The sequence below is a fragment of the Herpailurus yagouaroundi genome, unplaced genomic scaffold (assembly GCF_014898765.1).
Source record: "Herpailurus yagouaroundi ecotype Mexico unplaced genomic scaffold, PumYag 29, whole genome shotgun sequence".
In the NCBI taxonomy this organism is placed as follows: domain Eukaryota; kingdom Metazoa; phylum Chordata; class Mammalia; order Carnivora; family Felidae; genus Herpailurus; species Herpailurus yagouaroundi.
Genome location: NW_024412377.1, coordinates 65,358,575 through 65,385,233, shown reverse-complemented (window position 1 = coordinate 65,385,233; position 26,659 = coordinate 65,358,575). Strand labels below are relative to the sequence as shown.

General features: G+C 39.1%; 1 long non-coding RNA gene and 1 pseudogene across 1 annotated transcript in view; both read left to right on the top strand.

The window, feature by feature from the left end:
- Positions 1–55: 55 nt before the first annotated feature.
- Positions 56–26,659, top strand: part of LOC121011358 (uncharacterized) — a 71,272-nt gene continuing 44,668 nt past the window's right edge. The window contains exons 1-2 of the long non-coding RNA XR_005781574.1: positions 56–366; positions 4,573–4,703. This is a non-coding gene — a long non-coding RNA (uncharacterized LOC121011358). The remainder of the gene's footprint in view (positions 367–4,572; positions 4,704–26,659) is intronic.
- On the top strand, positions 22,888–23,620 carry LOC121011355 (density-regulated protein-like; annotated as a pseudogene).

The following is a 26,659-nucleotide window of genomic DNA, read 5'->3' as shown; positions in this document are numbered from 1 at the left end:
CCAGAGCCGGACCCGCCCGCCGCCCGCCGCTCGCCACCGCCAGCGGGGGGGGGGGGGGCGGGCGGGTCCGGCTCTGGCCCCGCGGGCGCTGTGCTTGGCGGGGAAACTTATCTTCCCTTCCTGGGGAAGAAAAAAAAGAGAGAGAGAAAATCAAGTCGCAGCCGGCTTGGGCCGGTGTTGCGGGCGGGCGTGCGAGACGCTGAGGCTGCGAGGGCTTCCCCAGCTGTTTCCAACTGACCCAAGTGTGAAGTGAGGTGTGAACAGGCAGGCCTCTGACTGAGCTCGAGCCCACTGACTGCCCAGGAGAGAGGCCCTTGAGGACCTGGCCTGCAACAGATTGGCTGGAGGGCCCCCCACTGACTGAGGGTAGGTGGCCTGGCCTGTGGCTGAGGGGGCAGAGACCACCCCCGCTCCCTTGTAAACAGGTGCCAGTACGACTGTGAGATAAATGCCTAGAAGTGGAATTACTGGGTCAGAGGGGATGTTTCTGCTGTTTCGATAAATGATGCCAAATTACTCCTAAATTGTACCAACTGGCAGTTTTACCAACAATCTGGGTCACGCAGGCATTTAAACTGTGAGATTCAGAAACTTGGGCAGTTGGTAGCAGGATCAGAAACTTGAAAAAAATGTACAAAGAGAAGCCCTGAGATGGCTCCCGCCAGGAAAAATGAGATGTTATGAATGAGCCAAGTTATAAAGATAAAAAGATATACCCGGTAGAGGGAGAAGTGGTAGGTAGGTGGCCGGTTGTAGGGCAGGAACAAGTCAAGATGGGGAGGATCTGTGTTACGATAAATGTTGGGTATTGACAAAATCCTGTTGCTCATGCTCCCGCAACTTGCTAATATGGGTTGACAGAGCCAATGGGAAAACGTATTTCTCAGAAGAGGGATTGATTTCCAAAGGAATGGTTATCAGATGCTACCTGATAAGCACTGTCTAGAGCAGTGATTCTCAAACTTCAGTGAACATCACAATCACCAAGAAGACGTGTTCAAACACAGATTGTTGGGCCCCACCCCGGAGTTTGTAATTCTGGGGTACGAGGCATGAGGCTCTGAATTTATATTTCTGAAAAGTTCCCAGATATCGTTGATGCTGCTGGTCCGGGCACCGTGTGTTGAAAACCACTGGTCTGGTGGGCAGGGAGTCTGCTGCGAATGCATTTCAGAAGTTCTGGTTGAATGGCGAAAATCATCCCACTTGTGAGGGGATTCATTAAGTTGTCTTCACCAAATGCCATTAAACATTCGGTTTATTTGACTCCCTGCTTCTTGAAACACTGTCTTCTCTAAGCTTCTGTGACGCTGCACCTCTCTGACCACTTCTTTTCAGTCTTCCTAGATGACTCCTGCTCCTCTACTCACTCCTTGAATCTTATTTTTAATTTTTTTTTAACATTTACTTATTATTGACAGAGACAGAACATGAGCATGTGAAGGGCAGAGAGAGGAGGAGACACAGAATCTGAAGCAGGCTCCAGGCTCTGATCTGTTAGCACAGAGCCCAATGTGGGGCTCAAACCCACAAACCGTGAGATCATGACCTGAGCAAAGTCAGACGCTTCACTGACTGAGCCACCCAGGCGCCCCATCCTTGAATCTTGATGTTCTTCAGAGTTCTAACAGAGGCCACCTTCACGCACTCTCCCTACACAGTGTCAACATGGCTGTAAGGGTAACTTTGATGTGGACAGCTCCCACAGGCTTATCTCCAGCCTTGCGTGTATATTGAATGAATTAAAACCGAACCCCTGTCCCCTCAAAAAAAGCCTGCTTCTTCTTCTCTGTTCCCTATCTTAGTGAGTGGTGGTACTACCAGCCAGCAATTGCTCAAGTGAGAAATCTGAGCATTATGCTTGATTTCTACCTCTTTCTCACCAACAAGTCCTGTCTCTTTTATCTCCTAAATATTTTTCGTGCCCGTTTGCTTCTTTTGGCCTCTTCTGGGATCCTTCTAGGCAAGCTAAGGTCACCTCTGGCCCAGTCTGCTTTAGTAGTCACCTATTTAGTCTTCCTGAATGTATTCTTGCCTTCTTTTCATTCCTTTTCCACATCCAAAGTGATCTTTAAGAGAGTTTGTAATCAAGCCCCCTTTAGTGGCTTCCTAATAACACTGTGTCTTAGTCGCCACCATATTAACAAAATACCATGGCCTGGGTTACTTAAACAATAGAAATTTCTTTTCTTACAGTTCTAGAGGCTGGGAAGTCAAAGATCAAGGTTTCTGGTGAAACCTCTCTGTTTAGGTTGCAGATTTTTTTTTTACAGCCTCACATGGTCTTTCCGCAGTGGGTGTATGCTGAGAGAGAGGGAGAGAGGGAGGAAAGGAGGGAGGAAGAAAAGAAGGAGCAAAGGAGAGAGGGAAGGAGGGAGACAAGGAGAGGGAGAGAGGAGAGAGAGGAAGGGAGGCAGAGAAGGAAAAGGAGAGAGAGAGAGAAGAGAGAGATTTCTTCCTCCTATAAGGCCACTAATCCCAGCATGAGGGCCCAATCTACATGTCTAATCTAACCTTAATTACCTTTCAAAGGCCCCATATCCAAGTACCATCATATTGGGGGTTAGAGTTTTTTGGGGGGAGCACAAATATAGCACTATAAACTTTTAAATGTAAAAAATATATTTTTGTAAATTATATAAACATTATATTTATATATAGTAAACATATGATTTCACCATAAGTAATTTTTACCCCCCCCCCAAAAAAAGGAAGGGAAAAAATTTTGAACTCTATGATATGCATGTTACAGTGTTAAGGGACGAAGCGTACTGATGTCTAAAGTTATTTTGAGATGCATCAAAAATAAAATAGATGAATGTGATAATAGATGAATGGATAAATGTGGATAAAGCAAATATAACAAAATGTTAACATTGTCAAATCTACATGATACTTTAACTTTTATGTAAATTTGAATGTTTTCATATTATATTGAGAAAAAATTTAAAATTAAGAAAGTGAATTATGATTTTATAACGTTTTAAAAAAAGGAGAGTGAAGATTATGATGAACCCTGTGTGCCCATCATCCAGCTTCAAGAATGATCAATCTTGTTCCACTTATATTCTTACCCACTCTGTCACAACACAGTGACACTTTTGAAACAATAGTGAACAAGGTAGACATGGTCTCTGGTTTATGGTGATTATACTTTGTGGAGAAAGCAGACAATAAGCTAGTAAATAATTATAAATTATGACAAGTATATAACCAGTTTGTGATATACTTGTGAGATGTAACTTGTGAGATATAAATATAAAATAATTTTATTGTTTCTCCAGTAACCATCACCACTGTCTGTAGAAATCCTCTTGTTCTCTAGATAGTGAATTCCCTTAAAAAATAGTCTATTCTGGGGGTGCCTATGTGGCTCAGTCGGTTAAGTGACTCTTGATTTCAATTCAGGTAATGATCTCATGGTTCGTGACATTGAGCCCCGCATCGGGCTCTGCCTGGTTGGGATTCTCTCTCTCCCTCTCTCTCTGCCTCTCCTCTGCACATGCTCTCTCTCTCTGTCTCAGAATAAATAAACATTAAAAGACTTTTTTAAAAAAATATCCTGTTCTGGTCCCATTCCAAGCATTATGACTTAGGCTTGTCCATTTAAAGTCTTTAATCTCATATTTAATTTATAGCTCTTACCATTCTCCGGGTGCAGGTAGACTTGTGGTTACAACAGCTCCTCGTGGAGAGGGTGGTAATGTCCCCTTCTGTACCCTTGACTCTTGTTCCTCCCAAGTAGGAATGAGGAAGAGGGAGAGAGAATATTCTCTGCAAGACTGTCCAGAAAGAATTGTTTGCTCTTTTTCTGCTGGTTGTTGCTGTTTCAATAATAGTTCTCCCAATGTGTGGGGAGTACAGAGGCTAGCTCTCTTACTTGGACAGGGCACATGGTTGCTCCCTGGGGCCTGCTCTGTGTACATCCTAACCTAGGAGAAGTCAGTTTCAACCTCTTTCTCCCAGACATCCCCATCAGTCCCTACCAGGGGCAATCTAACCTGTAAGCCTGTTGGGGGATCCTTGTTGTTCGGGGATCCTTGTCTGGAGGGGCTTCTTGGGGAGTGCCAGCAAGAGCCTTGAGGCTCAGCCATCTTCTGTGCTCTCTAGGAGACTCACACATGGAGATTTTGCATGCTTAAATCAGGAAGGAAAGAAATGCAGGCAGCTCTCATCCTGATGGCCTTTATCTAAGCCCACGTTAGCTCTCTTCTCCCTTCCTTCGCACCCAAGGACATCAGGGGCTTGTTCAAGTCATGGTTCAGTAACTTTCAGACAAGTTCTCAGCTTGGGGAATGGGAAGAAGAATAGTTTGCTGCACTTTCAACTTGTGGTAAGGGAATGGGGAGAACAAGTTGAATGACCCCATCTTCTTTAGCTAGGGAGAATTAATGGATGGTTGCTAACTACAATATTCATCTGGATATATGAACTAATTGGAGAAAAATTTAAATTCTACTTTTGTTGCAGAATTTATAATAAAGTGGTTAATATTAGTAACTAACTTTTAAGCATAGTGATATGACTTTAAGGGTACAACGGTGTTCTGATTGTATGTATCTTTCTCATCAGCCATCCTGCCTGAAAGTCAGGAAACACAGGGGCCCTGGTTGTGTAATAAGAGTACACTTGAAAAATGCCTTGTCCTTATCTGAAAACCCAGATGGAAGAATACCAGCCCTGAAGTTGCTTTTCTTAAAACTGTAAGTAGTGTCACTTATGTTTTCTTGGTCATCCTGGATCTGTCTTGAAATACTCTGTTTACCCAAGGCTTCTAAAATCATAGTTTTTCACAAGCTAGTATCTTTGTGTGTTTTTCTTTTCTTTTTTTTCTGGGAGATTTGTCTTATTTTTTTCCAGATTTATTGAGATATAGTTGACACATAACACTGTGTAAGTTTAAGAAGTACAATGTGATATTTTGATACATACATATGTTTGAAATATTTACCACAATAAGGTTGGTTAACACATCCTTTACCTCACATAACTACGGTTTTGTTGTTGGTATGGTGAGAACATTAAAGCTTTGCTCTCATAGCAACTTTCAAGTATACAATACAGTATTATTAACTATGGTCATCATGCTGTACATTAGATGCCCAGAACTTATTCATCTTAAAACTGAAAGTTTGGACTGTTTGATTAATAGCTCCCCTTTACCCCCTCCCAACCCTGGCAACCACCACCCTCCTCTTTGTTTCTATAAGTTTAATGTTTTAGATTCCACATATAAGTGAGATCATAGAGTATTTGTCTTTTCCTGAATTATTTTCCTTAGCATAATGCTCTCAAGGTCCATCCACGTTGTTGCAAACAAGAAGGATTTCCTTTTTTTTTTATGGCTGAATAATATGTGTGTGTGTGTGTGTGTGTGTGTGTGTATTTTTCAAGGTGATACTTCTTAATAGAGTTATTCCCCTTAAATAATACATTAATCCCTTGTAAACTGAGAGGCTAACGCAGTCATTTATTCATCCAATGATTACTGTATAGGTATCTCCCACTTTTCTGAAAGTTCCACATTATACCACTTTGCTTTTATGAAAGACTTAACATTAGTATCTGTTTTTGGTAACCAAAAGAAATCTGAAGAGGATTTTCACCCTTATGAAAAAAGGCATTGAAAAGTGTCCAGCATTTATTTTGCAGCCAGCCCTAAGGCAGCTTGCACCCCAAGCAGTGAGAGCGGCCCTGCCCAGCTCCTTTACCAGGATCTCCACTCAGCATCTCAGCAGCGAGCCACTGTAGCTTTGAACTGTGTCTGTGAGCATCTGTGCTGTATCTCAGTTTATTTTGTGCAGCTGTTAGCAAGATGTGTCCTAAGGTAAGGGAAGAGCCTAAGAGAGGTTATTTTTGGGGTCTGGAAACACAAAAAATTCCATATAAATGAATGGAAATTGCTTCTTTGGTTTATGCCATTTCAGCTTATGAAGGGTTTCACAGGAGGACTCTAGTTTTGGATGGAAGGATGTATTGAGTGCCTGTTGGGTGTCAGGCACCTTGTTAGGGGCTGGGGATGAAACAGTAAGCAAGAGAGTCATGGCCTCTGTTCTCACAGAGCTGAGCAGTCCTACTTTGTGAATGAAGAAAACAAATCTCAATCTCTTACTTTCTTTTGAAAAATATTTATTTTTTAAAAAAATGTTTATTTGTTTATTTATTTATTTATTTGGGGGGCTGCCTAGAAGAGTTTGCTGCAGTCGCTCTCATACATCTCGTGTAGATTATTTTTGCCAAATCTGATCACTTATGTATTTAAAACTTCTGAATAACATACGTATATGACCAGTCTACAATAATCCTGATTCAAAAAAGAAAGTTCTTCATTCAGTCAGTCTAATCTGCACTGAAACTTTTTTATTTTATTTTATTTTTTATTTTTTAAAATTTACATCCAAATTAGCATATAGTGAAACAATGATTTCAGGAGAAGATTCCTTAATGCCCCTTACCCATTTAGCCCATCCCACCTCCCACAGTAACCCTCAGTTTGTTCTCCATATTTATGAGTCTCTTCTGTTTTGTCCCCCTCCCTGTTTTTATATTGTTTTTGTTTCCCTTCTCTTATATTCATCTGTTTTATCTCTTAAAGTTCTTATATGAGTGAATTCATACGATTTTTGTCTTTCTCTGACTGATTTCACTTAGCATAATACCCTCCAGTTCCATCCACGTAGTTGCAAATGGCAAGATTTCATTCTTTTTGATTGCCGAGTAATACTCCATTGTACATATATACACCACATGTTCTTTATCCATTCATCCATCGATGGACATTTGGGCTCTTTCCATACTTTGGCTATTATTGATAGTGCTGCTGTAAACATGGGGGTGCATGTGTCCCTTCGAAACAGCACACCTGTATCCTGTGGATAAATGCCTGGTAGTGCAATTGCTGGGTCGTAGGGTAGTTCTATTTTTAGTTTTTTGAGGAACCTCCACACTGTTTTCCAGAGTGGCTGCACCAGCTTGCATTCCCACCAACAATGCAAAAGAGTTCCTCTTTCTCCACATCCTCGCCAACATCTGTTGTTGCCTGAGTTGTTAATGTGAGCCATTCTGACAGGTGGGAGGTTGTATCTCATGTGGTTTTGATTTGTATTTCCCTGATGATGAGTGATGTTGAGTGTTTTTTCATGTGTTGGTTGGCCATCTGGATGTCTTCTTCGGAGAAGTGTCTATTCATGTCTTTTGCCCATTTCTTCACTGGATTATTTGTTTTTTTGGGTGTTGAGTTTGAGAAGTTCTTTATAGATTTTGGATACTAGCCCTTTATCTGATATATCATTTGCAAATATCTTCTCCCATTCTATCGGTTGCCTTTTAGTTTTGCTGATTGTTTCCTTCGCTGTGCAGAAACTTATTATTTTGATGAGGTCCCAGTAGTTCATTTTTGCTTTCCCTTGCCTCCGGAGACGTGTTGAGTAAGAAGTTGCTCTGGCCAGATCAAAGAGGTTTTTGCCTGCTTTCTCCTTGAGGATTTTGATGGCTTCCTGTCTTACATTTAGGTCTTTCATCCATTTTGAGTTTATTTTTGTGTATGGTGTAAGAAAGTGGTCCAGGTTCATCTTTCTGCAGGTTTCTGTCCAGTTTTCCCAGCACCACTTGCTGAAGAGATTGTCTTTATTCCATTGGATATTCTTTCCTGCTTTGTCAAAGATTAGTTGGCCATATGTTTGTGGGTCCATTTCTGTGTTCTGTATTGTGTTCCATTGATCTGAGTGTCTGTTCTTGTGCCAGTACCATACTGTCTTGATGATTACAGCTTTGTAGTATAGATTGAAGTCTGGGATTGTGATGCCTCCTGCCTTGGTTTTCTTTTTCAAGATCGCTTTGGCTATTCGGGGTCTTTTCTAGTTCCATACAAATTTTAGGATTATTTGTTCTAGCTCTGTGAAGAATGTTGGTGTTACTTTGATAAGGCTGCATTGAATATGTAGATTGCTTTGGGTAATATCAACATTTTAACAATATTTGTTCTTCCTATCCAGGAGCATGGAATCTTTTCCCATTTTTTGGTGTCTTCTTCAATTTCTTTCATAAGGTTTCTATAGTTTTCAGTGTCTAGATTTTTCACCTATTCAGTTAGATTTATTCCTAGGTATTTTATGGTTTTTTGTGCAACTGTAAATGGGATCGATTCCTTGATTTCTCTTTCTGTTGCTTCATTGTTGGTGTATAGGAATGCAATTGATTTCTGTGCATTGATATTATATCCTGCAACATTGCTGAATTTATGAATCAATTCTAGCAGTTTTTAGGTGGAATCTTTTGGGTTTTCCATATAGAGTATCATGTCATCTGTGAAGAGTGAAAGTTTGACCTCCTCCTGGCCGATTTGGATGCCTTTTATTTCTTTGTGTTGTCTGATTGCTGAGGCTGACTTCCAATACTATGTTGAATAACAGTGGCGAGAGTGGACATCCCTGTCTTGTTCCTGACCTTAGGGGAAAAGCTGTCAGTTTTTCACCATTGAGGATGATATTAGCGTTGGGTCATTCATATATGGCTTTTATGATCTCGAGGTATGCTCCTTCTATCCCTACTTTCTTGAGGGTTTTTATCAAGAAAGGATGCTGTGTTTTGTCAAATGCTTTCTCTGCATCTATTGAGAGGATCATGTGGTTCTTGTCCTTTCTTTTATTGATGTGATGAATCACGTTAATTGTTTTGCGGATATTGAACTAGCCCTGCATCCCAGGCATAAATCCCGCTTGGTCGTGGTGAATAATTTTTTTAATGTATTCTTGGATCTGATTGGGTAATATCTTGTTGAGGATTTTTACATCCATGTTCATCAGGGAAATTGGTTTATAGTTCTCCTTTTTAGTGGGGTCTTTGTCTGGTTTTGGAATCAAGGTTATGCTGGCTTCATAGAAAGAGTTTGGAAATTTTCCTTCCATTTCTATTTTTTGGAATAGCTTCAAGAGAACAGGTGTTAACTCTTCCTTAAATGTTTGATAGAATTCCCCTGGAAAGCCATCTGGCCCTAGACTCTTGTTTTTTGGTAGACTTTTGATTATTAATTCGATTTCCTTACTGGTTATGGGTCTGTTCCAATTTTCTATTTCTTCCTGTTTCAGTTTGGTAGCATATATGTTTCTAGGAATTTGTCCATTTCTTCCAGATTACCCATTTTATTGGCGTATAATTGCTCATAATATTCTCTTATTATTGTTTTTATTTCTGCTGTGTTGGTTGTGGCCTCTCCTCTTTCATTCTTGATTTTATTTATTTGGGTCCTTTCCTTTTTCTTTTTGATCAAACTGGCTAGTGGTTTATCAATTTTGTTAATTCTTTTAAAGAGCCAGTTTAGGGGCGCCTGGGTGGCGCAGTCGGTTAAGCGTCCGACTTCAGCCAGGTCACGATCTCGCGGTCTGTGAGTTTGAGCCCCGCGTCGGGCTCTGGGCTGATGGCTCAGAGCCTGGAGCCTGTTTCCAATTCTGTGTCTCCCTCTCTCTCTGCCCCTCCCCCGTTCATGCTCTGTCTCTCTCTGTCCCAAAAATAAATAAAAGTTGAAAAAAAAAAAAAAGAGCCAGTTTCTCTTTTCATTGATCAAGAGTAATTTTTAATTGAAAACTTATATATGAAAAAATATGTGAACATGTAAATCAAAACCATTTCACACCCATTATGATGACTGTTATTAAAATAAAATGGAAAACAAGTTTTGGCGAGGATGTGGAGAAATTGGAACCCTTGCTCATTGGTGGTAGGAATGTAAAATGGTGCAGCTGCTGTGGACAACATTTTGGCAGTTCCTCAAAAAGTTAGACATAGAATTACCATATGATCCAGAAATTCTATTCCTTTACCCAAAAGCACTGAAAGCAGGGACACAAATAGATACTTATCCATGTATCTTCATAGCAACAGTATTCATGATAGAGACACAGGTAGAAATGACCTCTGTCCATTAACAGGTGAAGGGATAATCAAAATAGAATTCTATTCAGACTTAAAAAGGATGGAAATCATGACAAAAGATATAACATGGAGGAAACTTGAGGACACCATGCTAAATGAAACAAGCCAGTTGCAAAAGGACAAATATTGTATGAGTCTACTTATATAAGTTACTTAGACAGGCAAATTCATAGAAATAGAAAAGAGAATGGAGTTATCAGGGGCTGGGGGGAAGGGAGAATGGGTGCTATTCAATAGGTACAGAGTTTCTGTTGGGAAGACGGAAAAGTTCTAGAGACGGATAGTGTGATGGCTGCACAATATTGTGACTGTATGTTAATTCCATTGTATTCTGCACTTACAAATGGTTAGAATAGTAAATTTTATGTATATTTTACCCCAATATATATATATGTGAATATTTTCCTTTTATTAAAAAATCAAAACATTATGGACAACATCAGAGGCCCCTTTGACCACGTCCACTATCCTGATCCCAATTCCCCTCTTCATTGTTTTGTGTTTTCTCCTCTAGAGTTTTTCTGTATATTTGCCTGGATTTATATTTACTTAGCAAAATGACTTTTATTTTTAGCTTTAGCCAAAGAACATGTCTGCCTTGGCATGGAGATTTGAAACCATCACTTGCAGTAAAAATGTTCTAAGCAGTAGGACTTTCTGCCTTATTAATGGGGATTTTTTTGTGTGTGGATATACATTTTTAAATGTTTTTATTTATTTTTGAGACAGAGAGAGACAGAGCATGAGCGGGGAAGGGGCAGAGGGAGAGGGAGACACAGAATCCGAAACAGGCTCCAGGCTCTGAGCCATCAGCCCAGAGCCTGACGCGGGGCTTGAACTCACAGACCGTGAGATCATGACCTGAGCCGAAGTCGGACGCTTAACCAACTGAGCCACCCAGGCGCCCCTGGATATACATTTTTTAAAAAGTTGTGTTTTTCTCTCATTTTTCTTTTTTTCATTAAATGGTGTTTCAGGGAATATGGCCAGAGTCGCAAAAGATGAGTCCGCAAACAAAATGCAGTTAAGTGAAAGTCCTCATACTTGAGTAGGAATGAGGCCCCAACTCTAGAATGGAGCTTCTTTTTGTTAGGATAATTGCTAACGACTATGTGCATAAAGTCAGCTAAGCAAGTGTGTTAATCAATTTAATGGTTTAGGTTTCCAAGGTTGAATTTTGAGTTAATTGGTGTCTACAACACTAGGAAGGGTTAGGTGTGAAGGGACATCAGGCCCTGGACAATGTTAATGGCTGCGTAAACATGTCCTAAGGCCTTGCACCTTCTCCAGCCCTTCCCTTTTGAAGTCTTTTCCTTTGATGCTTCTCTCCTGCATCTCCCACAATATGGCAGGGTCAGTGCCTACACAGCTGCTTTTGTTATCCCACAGCTAGCCAGCTCAGATTTCTCCCATGCCTTAGAGAACACTACGTCCTTCCTGATGGACTCCAGGTATAAACTCCCAGTTTCAGGTCACTCCTAGCTTTTCCACTGGACTGCTTTAGTAGGCAGCCCCTCAGTGCTGCCTACTAAATACATAACTTTATTTAAATAATTTTCTTATCTTTTCCCCTTTTCCATCCCTGTTTCTAATTTGCTGAGATATCAAGTAGGGCCAAATCTTTATAAAAATTTTGTTTTATCCTCTATGTTTAAGGATGATACATCCTCATTTTGAGAAAATTAAAGCAATTTAACATGGTTATAAAACAATGTGCAACCACATCACACTTTGATAACTTTTCTAGACATCTCTGAATGGTGAATACCCACAGGTGCAAACCACACAATTTTAGACAAATAGGATCATACTATGCACATTGTATTGCAATTGGCTTTCTTAAAAAAATATGTCCTTAAAGTTTTCTATGGCAGTGGATATAGATTCACATTATCCATTTTACTGGCTCATAATATTTTAAAAATAGTATGACATTGTTTTCTTATTTAATAGAAAAGCACAAAGAAACAAAAAAGTGTATCACATTCTCTCAACCCTGATAGCCTACACTGAACAGTTTGTAAAATTAAAAACACATCTGTGAGATTAGGAAATTCATGCTACAAAAAGTTACAAAATAAAAAGTGAAAGTTGAGAGCCACCCACACTTTCCTCGTTTATTCTTCCCAAGGCTAAATGCCTTTAATTTCTAGTGAATCCTTCAAAACATGCAAAATCACTTACATATATGTATTTCTCTTTCTAATTTTTGGGTTTTTTTTTTAAATACAAAACATATCACTATATAGAGTTATTTACGTTGCTTTTTTGTTTTGTTTGTTGTATTTGGGGGATCATTCCTTAACTGCAAGGTAAATGTATCTTTTGAACAGCTGCGTAAAAAGTCATTTGTTAGGATGTGCCATAATCTACTTAGTTCCCTGTGATGGATATTCTGATTGTTTCCAGGGTTTTGCTTGTTTATTATGCAGTTTTGATTCTACTATTATCAATAATGTTGCAAAAACATCTTTGTACTTATCTTAACAAGTCCTGCCAGCATATCCATAGAGAAAATCTTAAGCACTGGGGATTGGATTACAGGGTGTATGTGTTTTACATGTTGGTAGAAATCGCCAAATCATCATCCAGAACGGTTACACCAAATACCATTACAACAAAAGTGTTTGAGAGTGCTTGTTTCCTAAAATTCCACAAGCGTTAGTTATCAGGCTTTTTAGGTGTTGCCAATCAAATAAATTAAAATTATTATCTTGTTCTGATTTGCATTTACTTTATTACGAATGAAGTTGAGATAGTTTTGAAATGTTCGTTGGCTGTTTGTAGTTTTTTCCTTGAAACTGTTCATACATTCACTGTATTTTTTTCCTCCTAGGCTGTTCAACTTTTTTAATAACTGTCACTAGAATTTGTGTGAATAGATAACATTTATTGAGCAAGGTATTGCATTGCTTGGATAACTTATTCAACTAATTACCTAATAATGAACAGTTAGAATGTTTAGAATATCACACTACAGTTTCAAGCTTCATGTACTTGCAACTTTATGCTCTGAATAAAATATGTCTTTAAGTTAGATTTCCAGAAGTAGAATTGCTGGTTTAAAGCCCAATTCCTTGTCAAAACTTTCAAAATAGCATTGTTTGATGGGGGAATAGTCCAAGTTAGGGAGTGGGAGCAAAGAAAGAGGCACTAAATAGGAGATCCTGATTGCAAGGCTAATCTGCTCTAAATTAGAATTGAACTAAAAGGCTAATTGGTGATGTTATCATCCTAGCTGCTTTCATCAATGAGTTTCTTAAAATCCTGAATCTCCTTTGCTATTTGGGGCCTCCTGGGCGTCTGCAAATTCTCTGGAAGGAAAAAAAGAAAAAAATGTCATTTTCAAGTGAAATAATAGTATTCAAACATAATCATAAGCACATTTTGAATCATTGCATGGCCATGCAATTTTAATGTTGGCTTTACATTTCTGTTTACAATTATCTGGGTGGTGCACATGGTTTAAAGGAACATTTGGCATTAAGGTAATTTATGAATTTAAATTGATTGGAGGAAAGTAGTGGGAGACTTGAATAAGGTTATCTATAGGACTGGTTCAGTTTAAGAACCCAAGTTCAAGCTGAGTTCAAGAGAAGCTGTGCACAAAGCAATCCATTAAATTAGGATAATTTAGGAAGTGATTTGGGGGAGCATGAATTGCATAAATCTTGTCTTTGTACCTAATAACTTTTTCATTAGCAGGTAGTGTAGTAGAAAATACAGAGCAAAGAAATTTACATTTCTGATTGGAGTTATAATTGGACTAGGATACCAGTTCAGGCCAAATTGCATTAATGACCACAATGCCAACCTTAGTTTTACAGGGGTTATTAGGTAACACTACGTTAAACCAGGCATTCCAGGATTACTTGGGCAGTATGAGGTCTGCCTTGGTATCTGCAAAGTTAAGAAGTGAAGTTATTCTCACCACTTTGTGCAATATTATTACCTGAACAGACATTTTGTGCATTCATATTTTTGACAGACAAAATCAAATAGGCAAAAATTGGTTTGCTCTCATTTTTTGTTCTAATATGCATTTATTATGAATATATATATATACACATATAATGTTAATAATGTTAATCTATTTCTTTTTTTTTTTACCAGTGTTACTTTTTTTTTAATGTTTATTTTTGAGAGAGAGAGAGAGAGATTGAAAGAGAGAACATGATTAGGCAAGGGGCAGAGAGAGAGGGAGATACAGAATCCGAAGCAGGCTCCAGGTTTTGAGCTGTCAGCGCAGAGCCTGATGTGGGGCTCCAGCTCACAAATGAGAGGTCATGACCTGAGCCGAAGTCAGACGCTTAACTGAGTCACTCAGGCACCCCTCCAGTGTTACTTTCTTTTGAAAACAATCCAAGAAAAAAATCTGCCATTTAAATTTTCTATTGTCATGGGGCGCCTGGGTGGCGCAGTCGGTTAAGCGTCCGACTTCAGCCAGGTCACGATCTCGCGGTCCGTGAGTTCGAGCCCCGCGTCAGGCTCTGGGCTGATGGCTCGGAGCCTGGAGCCTGTTTCCGATTCTGTGTCTCCCTCTCTCTCTGCCCCTCCCCCGTTCATGCTCTGTCTCTCTCTGTCCCAAAAATAAATAAAAACGTTGAAAAAAAATTTTTTTAATTAAAAAAAAATAAATTTTCTATTGTCTTTGTTACCTCCACAAGTATATTCAGTTTTACATATTTACAACAATGTTATAGCTAGAGTTTTGAATTTTACATTTCATTTAACATATACCATAATTATTTTCCATTTTGTTCATCTGTTTTTATTCTTAATGTTTATTTATTTTTGAGAGAGAGACGACAGAGTGCAAGCAGGGGAGGGTCAGAGAGAGCGGGAGACACAGAATCCAAAGCAGGCTCCAGGCTCTGAGCTGTCAGCACAGAGCCTGATGCAGGGCTCAAACATGAATGGGGAGTTTGTGACCTGAGCCACATGTGACCTCATGTGACCTCATATGACCACATGTGGGGAGTTTGTGACCTGAGTCAGATGCTTAACTGACTGAGCCACACAGGCACCCCAATCTGTTTTTATTCTGATTTTCTGTTGCTTCATGCATTTTCCCTTGACCACCATCATGTAACCAATATTTGCGTAGGTATGTGAGTCCACACATTTTTCTCCATAACTATGTAAGCATTTACAAAGATATACAGATACATGCATACACATATAAATAAATATATAAAATATATATTAAAAGATTGTTAATTGTCATTTACTTTTACAGAAGTATGGTCATAAATTATATCTATTTCTCAGTTACATCCTTTCTTGTTTAATTCATTAGAGCAGCCGGACAGATCAACTTGATTTTTTTTTAATATGAACTTTATTGTCAAATTGGTTTCCATACAACACCCAGTGCTCATCCCAACAGGTGCCCTCCTCAATGCCCATCACCCACTTTCCCCTCCCACCTACCCACCATCAACCCTCAGTTTATTCTCAGTTTTTAAGAGTCTCTGATGGTTTGCCTCCCTCCCTCTCTCTTTTTTTTTCTTCCCTTCCCCTCTCCCATGGTCTTCTGTTAAGTTTCTCAGGATCCACGTAAGAGTGAAACCATATGGTACCTGTCTTTCTCTGTATGACTTATTTCACTTAGCATCACACTCTCCAGTTCCATCCACGTTGCTACAAAAGGCCATATTTTATTCTTTCTCATTGCCAAGTAGTATTCCATTATATATATAAACCACAATTTCTTTATCCATTCATCAGCTGATGGACATTTAGGCTCTTTCCATAATTTGGCTATTGTTGAAAGTGCTGCTATAAACATTGGGGTACAAGTGCCCTATGCATCAGCACTCCTGTATCCCTTGGGTAAATTCCTAGCAGTGCTATTGCTGGGTCATAGGGTAGGTCTATTTTTAATTTTTTGAGGAACCTCCACACTGTTTTCCAGAGTGGCTGCACCAGTTTGCATTCCCACCAACAGTGCAAGAGGGTTCCTGTTTCTCCATATCCTCTCCAGCATCTCTAGTCTCCTGATTTTAGCCACTCTAACTGGCGTGAGGTGGTATCTCAGTGTGGTTTTGATTTGTATTTCCCTGATGAGGAGTGATGTTGAGCATCTTTTCATGTGCCTGTTAGCCATTTGGATGTCTTCTTTAGAGAAGTGTCGATTCATGTTTTCTGCCCATTTCTTCACTGGATTATTTGTTTTTCAGGTGTGGAGTTTGGTGAGTTCTTTATGGATTTGGATACTAGCCCTTTGTCCGATATGTTGTTTGCAAATATCTTTTCCCATTTTGTTGGTTGCCTTTTAGTTTTGTTGGTTGTTTCCTTTGCAGTGAAGAAGCTTTTTTCTTCATAAGGTCCCAGTAGTTCATTTTTGCTTTTAATTCCCTTGCCTTTGGAGATGTGTCAAGTAAGAAATTGTTGCGGCTGAGGTCAGAGAGGTTTTTTTCCTGCTTTCTCCTCTAGGGTTTTGATGGTTTCCTGTCTCACATTCAGGTCTTTATGCATTTTGAGTTTATTTTTGTGAATGGTGTAAGAAAGTGGTCTAGTTTCATTCTTCTGCATGTTGCTGTCCAGTTCTCCCAGCACCATTTGTTAAAGAGACTGTCTTTTTTCCATCGTATATTCTTTCCTGCTTTGTCAAAGATTAGCTGGCCATACATTTGTGGGTCCAATTCTGGAGTCTCTATTCTATTCCATTGGTCTATGTGTCTGTTTTTGTGCCAATGCCATGCTGTCTTGATGATTACAGCTTTGTAGTAGAGGCTAAAGTCTGGGATTGTGATGCCTCCCGCTTTGGTCTTCTTCAATATTACTTTGGCTATTCGGGGTCTTTTGTGGTTCCATACAAATTTTAGGATTGCTTGTTCTAGCTTTGAGAAGGATGCTGGTGTAATTTTGATTGGGATTGCATTGAATGTGTAGATTGCTTTGGGTAGTATCAACATTTTAACAATATTTATTCTTCCAATCCATGAGCATGGAATGTTTTTCCATTTCTTTGTGTCTTCTTCAATTTCCTTCATAAGCTTTCTATAGTTTTCAGCATACAGATCTTTTGCATCTTTGGTTAGGTTTATTCCTAGGTATTTTATGATTCTTGGTGCAATTGTGAATGGGATCAGTTTCTTTATTTGTCTTTCTGTTGCTTCATTATTAGTGTATAAAAATGCAACTGATTCTGTACATTAATTTTGTAACCTGCGACTTTGCTGAATTCATGTATCAGTTCTAGCAAACTTTTGGTGGAGTCTATCGGGTTTTCCATGTATAATATCATGTCATCTGGAAAAATCAACTTGATTTTTTTAATAGCAACATAGTTAGCTATACTATAGATGTACACATTATTCATCAATAGAGGGTTCCTCCATTGATGGACTTTTAAGTTTTCAAGTTTGTTTTTAAGTTTACTTATTTTTGGGGGGAGGGAGAGGCAGAGAGAAGGGAGAGGGAGAATCCCAAGCAGCTCTGCACTATCAGGGCAGAGCCGGACGTGGGACTCTATCTCATGAACCATGAGATCATGATCTGAGCCAAAATCCAGAGTCGGAGACTCAACCGACTGAGCCACCCAGGTGCCCCAGTTCTCAAGTTTTTTGTTATTACAAACAATGCCACAATAAATATTCTTGGGGCACCTAGGTGGCTCAGTCGGCTAAGTGTCTGACTCTTGATTTTGGCTCAGGACACGATGTCACGGTTTGTGAATTGTAGCCCTGCACCGGGCTCTGCACTGACCGTGTGGAGCCTGCTCCAGATTCTCTGTCTCCCTCTCTCTCTGCCCCTCCCCCATTCATGCTCTCTCTCTCTGTCTCAAAAATAAATAAAAACGTTAAAAAAAAATTAAAAAAAAAAGAAACATTAAAAAATATTCTCACAGATTCATTCTTAGATTGTTAGGACTAGGATCCCTAGATCAGAGGGTATATATATTTTTTGTTTTTAATGTATAATGCCATATTACTTTAAAAAGCTGTGTGTAGACCTTATTTGGATCTTGATTCAAATAAAGTATAAAATTGAGTATATTTATAAGACAACTGGAAATTTGAACACCGACTAGATAATTCATTAAATTAAGGAACGGGGGGCATTTTTTAGGTGTGATAATGGTAGAGATACATACTGAAATATTTATGGATGAAATAATTTGTTTCTACTAGAGGGAGAGAAGTGGACTGAAGCTGATATAATGGGAATTCATTATACCGTTGTCTTCTTTTATATATGGTTGAAATTCATAATAATAATAATAAAAGCTACAAAAATTCATATTATATAATGTATGAGAAAACCTAGTTCCTTACATTTCCCTTAGCACCAGATATTATCACTTTTTTTATTTTTGTCAATCTCATGCATGAAAAAAGATATTTGTTGCTATAATTTGTATTTACCTTACTACTAGTGATGAGGAAAACAAAGGCAAGAGAAATGCAGCTTAAATTAAATCTCCTTACAGCTTGCAGCTCACTGATAGACACTTGAAACCTACAGAACGTGACCTTCCTCAAGCAAGTCATGGCTGCCTTAGTGCCTTAATGTTTTTGCTTTTATTAAAGACTAAAAGTAACCTTATCTTAACAGCCAGCCCCTCAAGGTCCTGAAAGCCTTGCTTCCCAATTCCTTAGAAACTTACTTTATCTCTATCTCCCTCCCTCCACAAACCTAAAAATATATAATCATTCACTCCTCACAGCCCCAGTTGTGCAGCTCTTTCTGCCCACGGGTCCTGTCCCCGTGATTTAATAAAATCACTTTTTCACACCAAAGAGGTCTCAAGAATCCTTTCTTCGCCATTTGCTCACGAACCTCATCACTAGATTATCTTGAGAAAGTGTAAAGCTTCCTTACTGGCAGCTAGCAGCCAGGCCATGATGCTCTCAAAAGAACATAAACAAATTCACTAGAATATAAGTAAGATGTACACAAGGCCACTCTGTGACCATTTCTAGAACAAGACATAAAAACAATAAATATCCTCTACTTCTTTTTTTTTTTTTTTTTAATTTTTTTTTTCAACGTTTATTTATTTCTGAGACAGAGAGAGAGACAGAGCATGAACGGGGGAGGGGCAGAGAGAGAGGGAGACACAGAACCGGAAACAGGCTCCAGGCTCTGAGCCATCAGCCCAGAGCCCGACGCGGGGCTCGAACTCACGGACCGCGAGATCGTGACCTGGCTGAAGTCGGACGCCTAACCGACTGCGCCACCCAGGCGCCCCTAAATATCCTCTACTTCTGACTTAACTGAGTGACAGCTGCTCCTTTACCAATGACAACAGGGCCTTGCTTTAATCCTCCTACTTCCAGATAAAAATTGTTCAGCTATCCAGCCACTAAATTTCCCCAACTTTTTGACAACCTTCAATCCATAACTGGTCCTTACTTCTTAGACTTTTCAGGGAATAATCTAGTACAAGTCCAAATAGTATGAGAAACTCCTTCCAAGGTTCTCTTGCTGAGGCCTCTACAGGTTCCTCTGGAGTACTTTCTCCCTTGCTGTGGGAAAGTAAATCTAACTTTTTTATTATGGATATGTTCCTGGAGGCCTTTGATCAGCGGGCTTTATTTAAAGCAATCTTGTCAAAGTTTATCGTCCATTTGGATTTCCTCTTTTGGGGGGCATTCTCCCAGTTCAGTGGGTAGTTCTGAAATTTTCCCTTTTGTTTGAAAGTCAGTCCCATTATTTACCTTCCTCATTCTTCTCTGGGAGCCATAGGTGCTACTTCTTAGAAGAGGTAAGAGATATGGATTATTATTCGAGTTGAATCACTGCGGGTTTGATGGCATTAGCAAGAGTCTTCAGGATCTTATTAATTCACCAGGAATGCTACTGGGAGCTAAGCTAAGTTGGATCTCTCCATTTGCTTCAGACTCTTCAGGTTATTTTCTTGGCCACCAGTCTAGTTTGGCTAATGTTGATGACATGTGTGTATACCATTTATGCTCATTTCATTAGGTATTAAGGGAGAAAATTCATCTTAACTCGGAAGTCTGACATTTATATTAGATTTTGCTTTACATATTCATAAACTCTGATGTGAGATACATAAAAATTCAATACTTTTTTGTTAATTGTTCTTTTATTGATATGAAACACCACTACTTGTCTCTTTTAGTGCTTTCCTCTTGAATTCTACTGTTTGTTACATTAACATTGTAACATACATAACATAATCTTTTGTTTGGTGCGCTGGGAAAATATTTTGATACTTAAACCCATGTGTTTTCATCCAGTATGTAACTCTCTATTCAGCTGACTAGACTCTGAGTCATCCTCTGCCTTAAGGGAGGTTGTCCCAATAGAACCAGAATACAAAAGAGGCAAATTCTTGGCTTGCGAATTTCAAAGCTGGGGCCTAGGTGTTAGACACCCGGAGCCAGTTTCCTCCCCCTCACTCAGAGGAGAGAAGAACCAAGTCATCTTCTGTCTGGTCTATGCTATTTTCTTAGGTGTTACTTCTCTCTTTTGTGGGATGTGTGTGTGTGTGTGTGTGTGTGTGTGATTTTTGATGTTAGTTTTCCTCAAGTGTTTTGTCATGCTAGGTTGAGTGTTCATCTTAATTTTTGACGTACCCTTTTAGCCTATTGTGAGTGCTGAATATGTTTATCACATCTTTTTTTTTAATACTTATTTTTGAGAGAGAGAGAGACAGACAGACAGAGCGTAAGCAGGGGAGGGGCAGAGAGAGAGGGAGACATAGAGTCCCAAGCAGGCTCTAGCCTCTGAGCTATCAGCACAGAGCCTGATGCAGGGCTCGAACTCACAAGCTGTGAGATCATGACCTGAGCCAAAGTTGGACACTTAACCTCCTGAGCCACCCAGATGCCCCTGTATATCACATCTTGTTGCCAGGAAAGAATTTGGACTTGTTGCTGGATGGGGTATATTCTTTAGTATCTAGAATGAGAACTGGGGACAACCATATTATTACCATGGGCACTGCAATGCTTTGCCTCTTTTAGGTGCTTCTATTGACATTTCTTTTACTGCAGTTGCTTGACAAAAGTTGGGGAAGATTACCTTACCAGTTGCCCATGTCTTGTTCTGATTTCCCCATATCCACTGTCTCTGAGGCTGGAGAAACTTAAAGTTGCTCTCACCTTTTGCTTCAGTTTTTTTTCTCTGCAGACTACTCAGCCCAATCTGGAGCCAATTCCGGGTTTGTTTAGGGGGTTTTTTTCCCCCCCCCCCCCCCCCCCACTTAACCCTGCTTTTTGTCAGGGTTGGAAATGCACAGTCTGGGATGCTTCCAACCAGGGGAAGGACTAAGATGCTGAAAGAGTCAGTTTCTATAACTGAACAGCATCTCCTCTGGCCCAGTTCCATGCTTCAGCAGTTCCAGGATCTGGATCCCCTGGGTATTCTGGAGGGTTCTTGGATTTTGTTCCAAATCCCTTCTCCAGCTCCCTGGGGGCTGGGGGACTCTACCCAGTGCTTCAAGTGTACAGAATGTGCCTTATTTTGATAAGATATGTTTTCCTGGGGGAAGATCAGGACTGGACACTTCCTGCTTTGTCCCTGACTATTTCAGGTGGATTTCTGCAACTGGTAGGCAGATATGACTTCCAACTAAGTTGGTGCCCACCTGTGTCCATTACTCTTCTCTTTAGGAAACCCTTGCTTTTTGGTTAATGGGAGCTGCTGCTGACACTTGGGCAGCTTTTTGTTTGGGAAGTTAGAAATTGTAAATAGGCAAGATGGGTAACTGTAGGCCTTTCCCCAGGGCCAGGTATTAGCATTGCAAATATGGCTCTTCAGTTCTAGTTAGTAAGGTGATGCCCAGGGAGAGAAGGAATTGTGCCAACTAAAGAAAGATTCTTTCTTATTTATGATTTTCCCCAGCAGCAGGAGGTTTTCAAAGCACTGCATCTGTTTTAGAAGGCTCTGTGCTAATTATCGTTATAATAATTATTATAATCATAATGTGAATTTAAATTTCATTCATAATCTCAGGTGTGCATAAAACGTAATTTTATTTATTTTTAGTACCTCTTCAATTTCTGACTCTGCATCCTCATTCTGCATAATGGAAGACAACTCCTTGCCAACTGAGGTTGGACCCCAGTCATCTTGGTCAGCCTCTGCTGACAAACTTGGACATTGTCCAACTCCCCCAGATTCAGTGATGGCCTTTACTGGAGCCTGCTTCAAACTTTGCTCATTGCCCTATAAAAGAATTTTGGACATCTATGTAACTCCTTGCTCAATTTTTAGTTGACATTTAAACTTTTCATCATAAATTCAAATCGTTATAAAAGATTTATTAGCATACTGCATATATTGATATTTAAAAATCGAACTATTATCCCATACTTTTAAATATATATACATACTATAAAAATTTAATTTAATTTAATTAAAAATACCTTAGGGGCACCTGGGTGGCTCAGTCCATTAAGTGTCCAACTCTTGGTTTTGGCTCAGGTCATGATCTCATGGTCATGAGATGGAACACCAAGTCAGGCTCCGCTCTGGTCATGGAACCTGCTTAAGATTTTCTCTCTCTTTCCCTCTGACCCTCTCCCCTGCTCATATGTATGCTCATGCTCCCTCTCTCTTTCAAAAAAAAAAAAAGTTAAAAAAAAAACCTTAATATTTTGGGGTGCTTGGATGGCTCAGCCAGTTGAACATCTAGCTTCGGTTCAGGTCATGCTCTCTCGGTTCATGAGTTTGAGCCTGGCCATCCGGCTCTGTGCTGACAGCTCAGAGCCTGGAGCCTGCTTCACATTCTTCGTCTTCACCTCTCTCTGCCCCTCCCCTGCTTACATTCTCTCTCTCTCTCAAAAATAAATAAAACATTAAAAAAATTTTTTTTAATACCTTAATATTTTAAGAGGAGGAACCAGGTAAAGATGCCTGCTTTCACCACTTTTGTTAAGCATTATACTTGAGGTCCTATCCAGAGTAATAAAGCAAGGCAAAGAAAAATAAAAAGGTTGCAGATTGGAAATAAAGAAGTAAAACTGCCTTCAGACGGGCTTTCAGGTGGCCCTGGTCGGGGAAGAGGAGTTGCATATATCGCTTCAGCTGGCATTTTGTGAGATGGCTGCTGATATTTCTGAATCCAGTGGGCATGATTGCAAAGGAGAGCCGAGGGGCAATACCAAGTTACATGCAGACTATCCACTTTGAGTCCTCTACCTACTGTGGAGTCTGTTCATTACTAACAGAGTACTGTGAATATATGCCTGCTGTGGCTAAATGTCGACAGTGGTTAGAGAAGAATTTTCCAAGTGAGTTTGCAAAACTTACTGTAGAAAATTCGCCCAAACAAGAAGCTGGAGGCAGTGAGGGTCAAGGCACAGCAGGGGAAGAAGAAAAGAAGAAAAGCAGAAGAGAGGTGGAAGGGGTCAAATAAAGCAAAAAAAGAAGACTGTACCACAAAAGGTTATGATAGCCAAAATTCCCAGAGCAAAGAAGAAATATGTAACCAGATATGTGGCCTTGCAACTGTGAAATTGATCTAAAAGAAGCACAAAGATTTTTTGCTCAAAAATTCTCCTGTGGTGGCTCAGTAACAGGAGAGGATGAAATCATCATTCAGGGAAACTTTACAGATGACATAATTGATGTCATTCAGGAAAAATGGCCAGAGGTAGATGATGATAGCATCAAAGATGTTGGAGAAGTAAAGAAGTGATTTTGAAAATTTCTTTCTAGGGGCGCCTGGGTGGCCCAGTCGGTTAAGCGTCTGACTTCGGCTCAGGTCATGATCTCACGGTCTGTGAGTTCGAGCCCCACGTCGGGCTCCGTGCTGACAGCTCAGAGCCTGGAGCCTGCTTCGGATTCTGTGTCTCCCTCTCTCTCTGACCCTCCCCTGTTCATGCTCTGTCTCTCTCTGTCTCAAAAATAAATACACATTTTAAAAAAACTAAAAAAAAAAAAAAAAGAAAATTTCTCTCGATTTAATGATTTGAACTGAGAGTTGATATGGCCAAAGGGAGAGAGGCCTTTTAAAAAATGTATATTTATCCTACAGTGAAACTGTAAACTACCCTCACCCTTGGCATTTTCACCGTTCTGTTCTGTATAAGGCTGCTTGTTTTTTTTTTTTTTTTAATTGCCGAAGTCTAATAAACATATGTCATGCTTATGCATGAAATAGAATTTAGTCAAATAAAAATTTTTGGTCATTTGGTACTGACTTTTCTCTTTCTCTTTTTAACTTTTTTATTTTTGAAAAACACTAGTTTTTTTGTGCAAAGCCTTTCTGTTTACTATCTTAAAATAATCATGATTTAATGAGTTAATTTTCTTAAAAATAGTCATGATTTAATGAAATCATGATTTAAAGCTGGGTAATGTTTTAAAGAATTTGAATTTTGGCTTCATCACCATTAATGATTATCTCCTTGCTTCTTTGGTGTGATAGTTTTGAGATGCTTGGGCATCTAATAGATTTGTGGTTGAATTTGCTTCATTGTTACCAAACGAGTCCACTTTGTGGTCACATTAACTTAACGTTGGTAGGAGTTGTTCAGTTCTGGAGATTATTTGGTAAAGTATACTAAAGCCTTAAAACCATCTGTAGTCTAACCCAGTAAGCCACTTAGTTGACATTATCCTAAAGATAGAATCATTCTTGCTTAGAACTGTGGGTGAGGGTGTTCATCACAATGTTACTTATAAAGAAATTGCAACTGATATAAATGAACAACTGGGAAATGGTTAGAGAATGATGGTGTACCATATGGTAGAATTTTCATATATTTTTAAATATTTTCCAAGGATACTTTGGAAACATGTTTGATGATGTTAAGTAGGGGGTTGGATCCCAAATCTGTTTTATGCATTATTATCACCATTGTTTTGAGTGAAAGACCATTCAAAGATGCTGCAAGTTCTTGTTCTAGCTATAAATTCTGAGAGTAAAATTCTACCCAATTGAAAAGAATATACACCCATGCTGTCTCTCTATATATAGGTAGTCTGGGAAATAACAATTGAAATGAGTCTTTCTCAAGAGAAACAGTGACAATGAATTTTAATGAATGCACTAAATGAATTTAAACTTTGTTTTTATAAGGGTCTTAAATCAGGTGCTACAAATAGAAAAGAAGACTCCTGGTATTTTAAATTGCTATAGACACCTTTAAGAAATTTAGAACCCATTGTTTATTGCCCTGCAAATTACAACCTTGAATGAATGAGTGGTTTTTTTAAATAATTAAAATCTTAGAAAATGTAATAAAGATGCAAATTAAGAAAATGAAATTCTGCATTAACTGTGAATTTTACTGAATATGAGTATCTGATGAAGCAAATTTATCCACCAAGACCATTTGGTACGTGTTGTATATGTATTCTGTTAGTGTTGGAAGATGTCTATGTGCCTGTATCAACCATGTGACTCCGTGTAAAGATTCTAAGTGTTCACAGTTCTTGGCAAATGCAGTTTTAATCCATATAAAGCCAGTAGTGGATGTTACTGCAGGATAGGGTAATGGAGGGTTAAAATTGTCCTAGTGTAAACAAACAAGCAAAAAAAAAAAAAGAAGTAAAACTGTGTTAATTCACAAATGAAGACCACTCAAGTGAAAATAGGCTATTTATTCAGAATTTGTTATAGCAGATAGCCACAAACACTTGACTTTGGGAGAGACTAAGAGTCAGGCAGGGGCCAGGAAAGTTTTCTAATGAAAAAAAGGGAAAGCTTTCAGCATGCACTGATTGAAGGCTCTTGGCATGGGGAAGCTAGAGATGGGTTAACCAGAAGTCGGCATCTTATGTGATGGTTTGGGGAGCATATTTAGCATATTTATCTTTTTCTCGTTGGTCTTGAGTTAGAAGCAAGATAAAAGAAATAGGGAAGTTGGCTGTCACCGATTGAGTTCTGACCATTCTGGGTTGATTGCTTCAGAGATTGTAATTTGGCTTCCTAGAGTGGTTGCTGCAGGGGTTGTGGGTCAGAGTTCTGTTGTTATATATGGTCTGGCCTTTGTCTGTTTGTATATCCAGTCACTCAGACAACATGAACATATATGTAGAAAATCCAGAGGAATCTACAAAAACACTTTAGAAATAATAAGTGAGTTTAGCAAGGTCTCCAGGCGCCCATCTTTTTTTTTTTTTTTAATGTAGGCTCCATGACCAGTGCAAAACTCAACATGGGCTTGAACTCAGAACCCCAATATCAAGACCTGAGCTGAGATCAAGAGTCAGATGCTTAACTGACTGAGCTACCCAGGCACCCTGAGTATAGAGTTTCTTTTTGGAGTGATGTAGATGTTATGGAATTAGATAGTGATAATGACTGCACCACCTTGTGAATATACTAAAACCACTGAACTATATTCTTTAGAAGGGTGAATATTATGGTATATTATGGTATGTGAATATTATGGTATGTGAATTATATTTCAATAAAAAGCTTTAATTGTATTTATATATAGTAGCAATAAGCAATTGACATTGAAAATGTAAATAAATCACATATAGTAGCATCAATAGATATGAAATACTAAGGGATAAATTCAACTAAATATGTGCAAGACCTGTACACTGAAAACTTTAAGCAGTGTAAAATTTCAGAGAAATTAAAGAAGATGTAAATAAATGGAGAAATAAACTATATTCATGAATTCAAAGATTCAGTATTATTATGATGTCAGTTCTCTGCAAATTGGTTTATATAGAGTCAAGGCAGCCCTAGTCCTGGCAGGCTTTGTTTTGTAGACTAACTAGCTGATTCTAATACGAGTCAGAGGAGAAAAAACAGTTTTGAAGAAGAAAAGTTGGAGGATAGAGG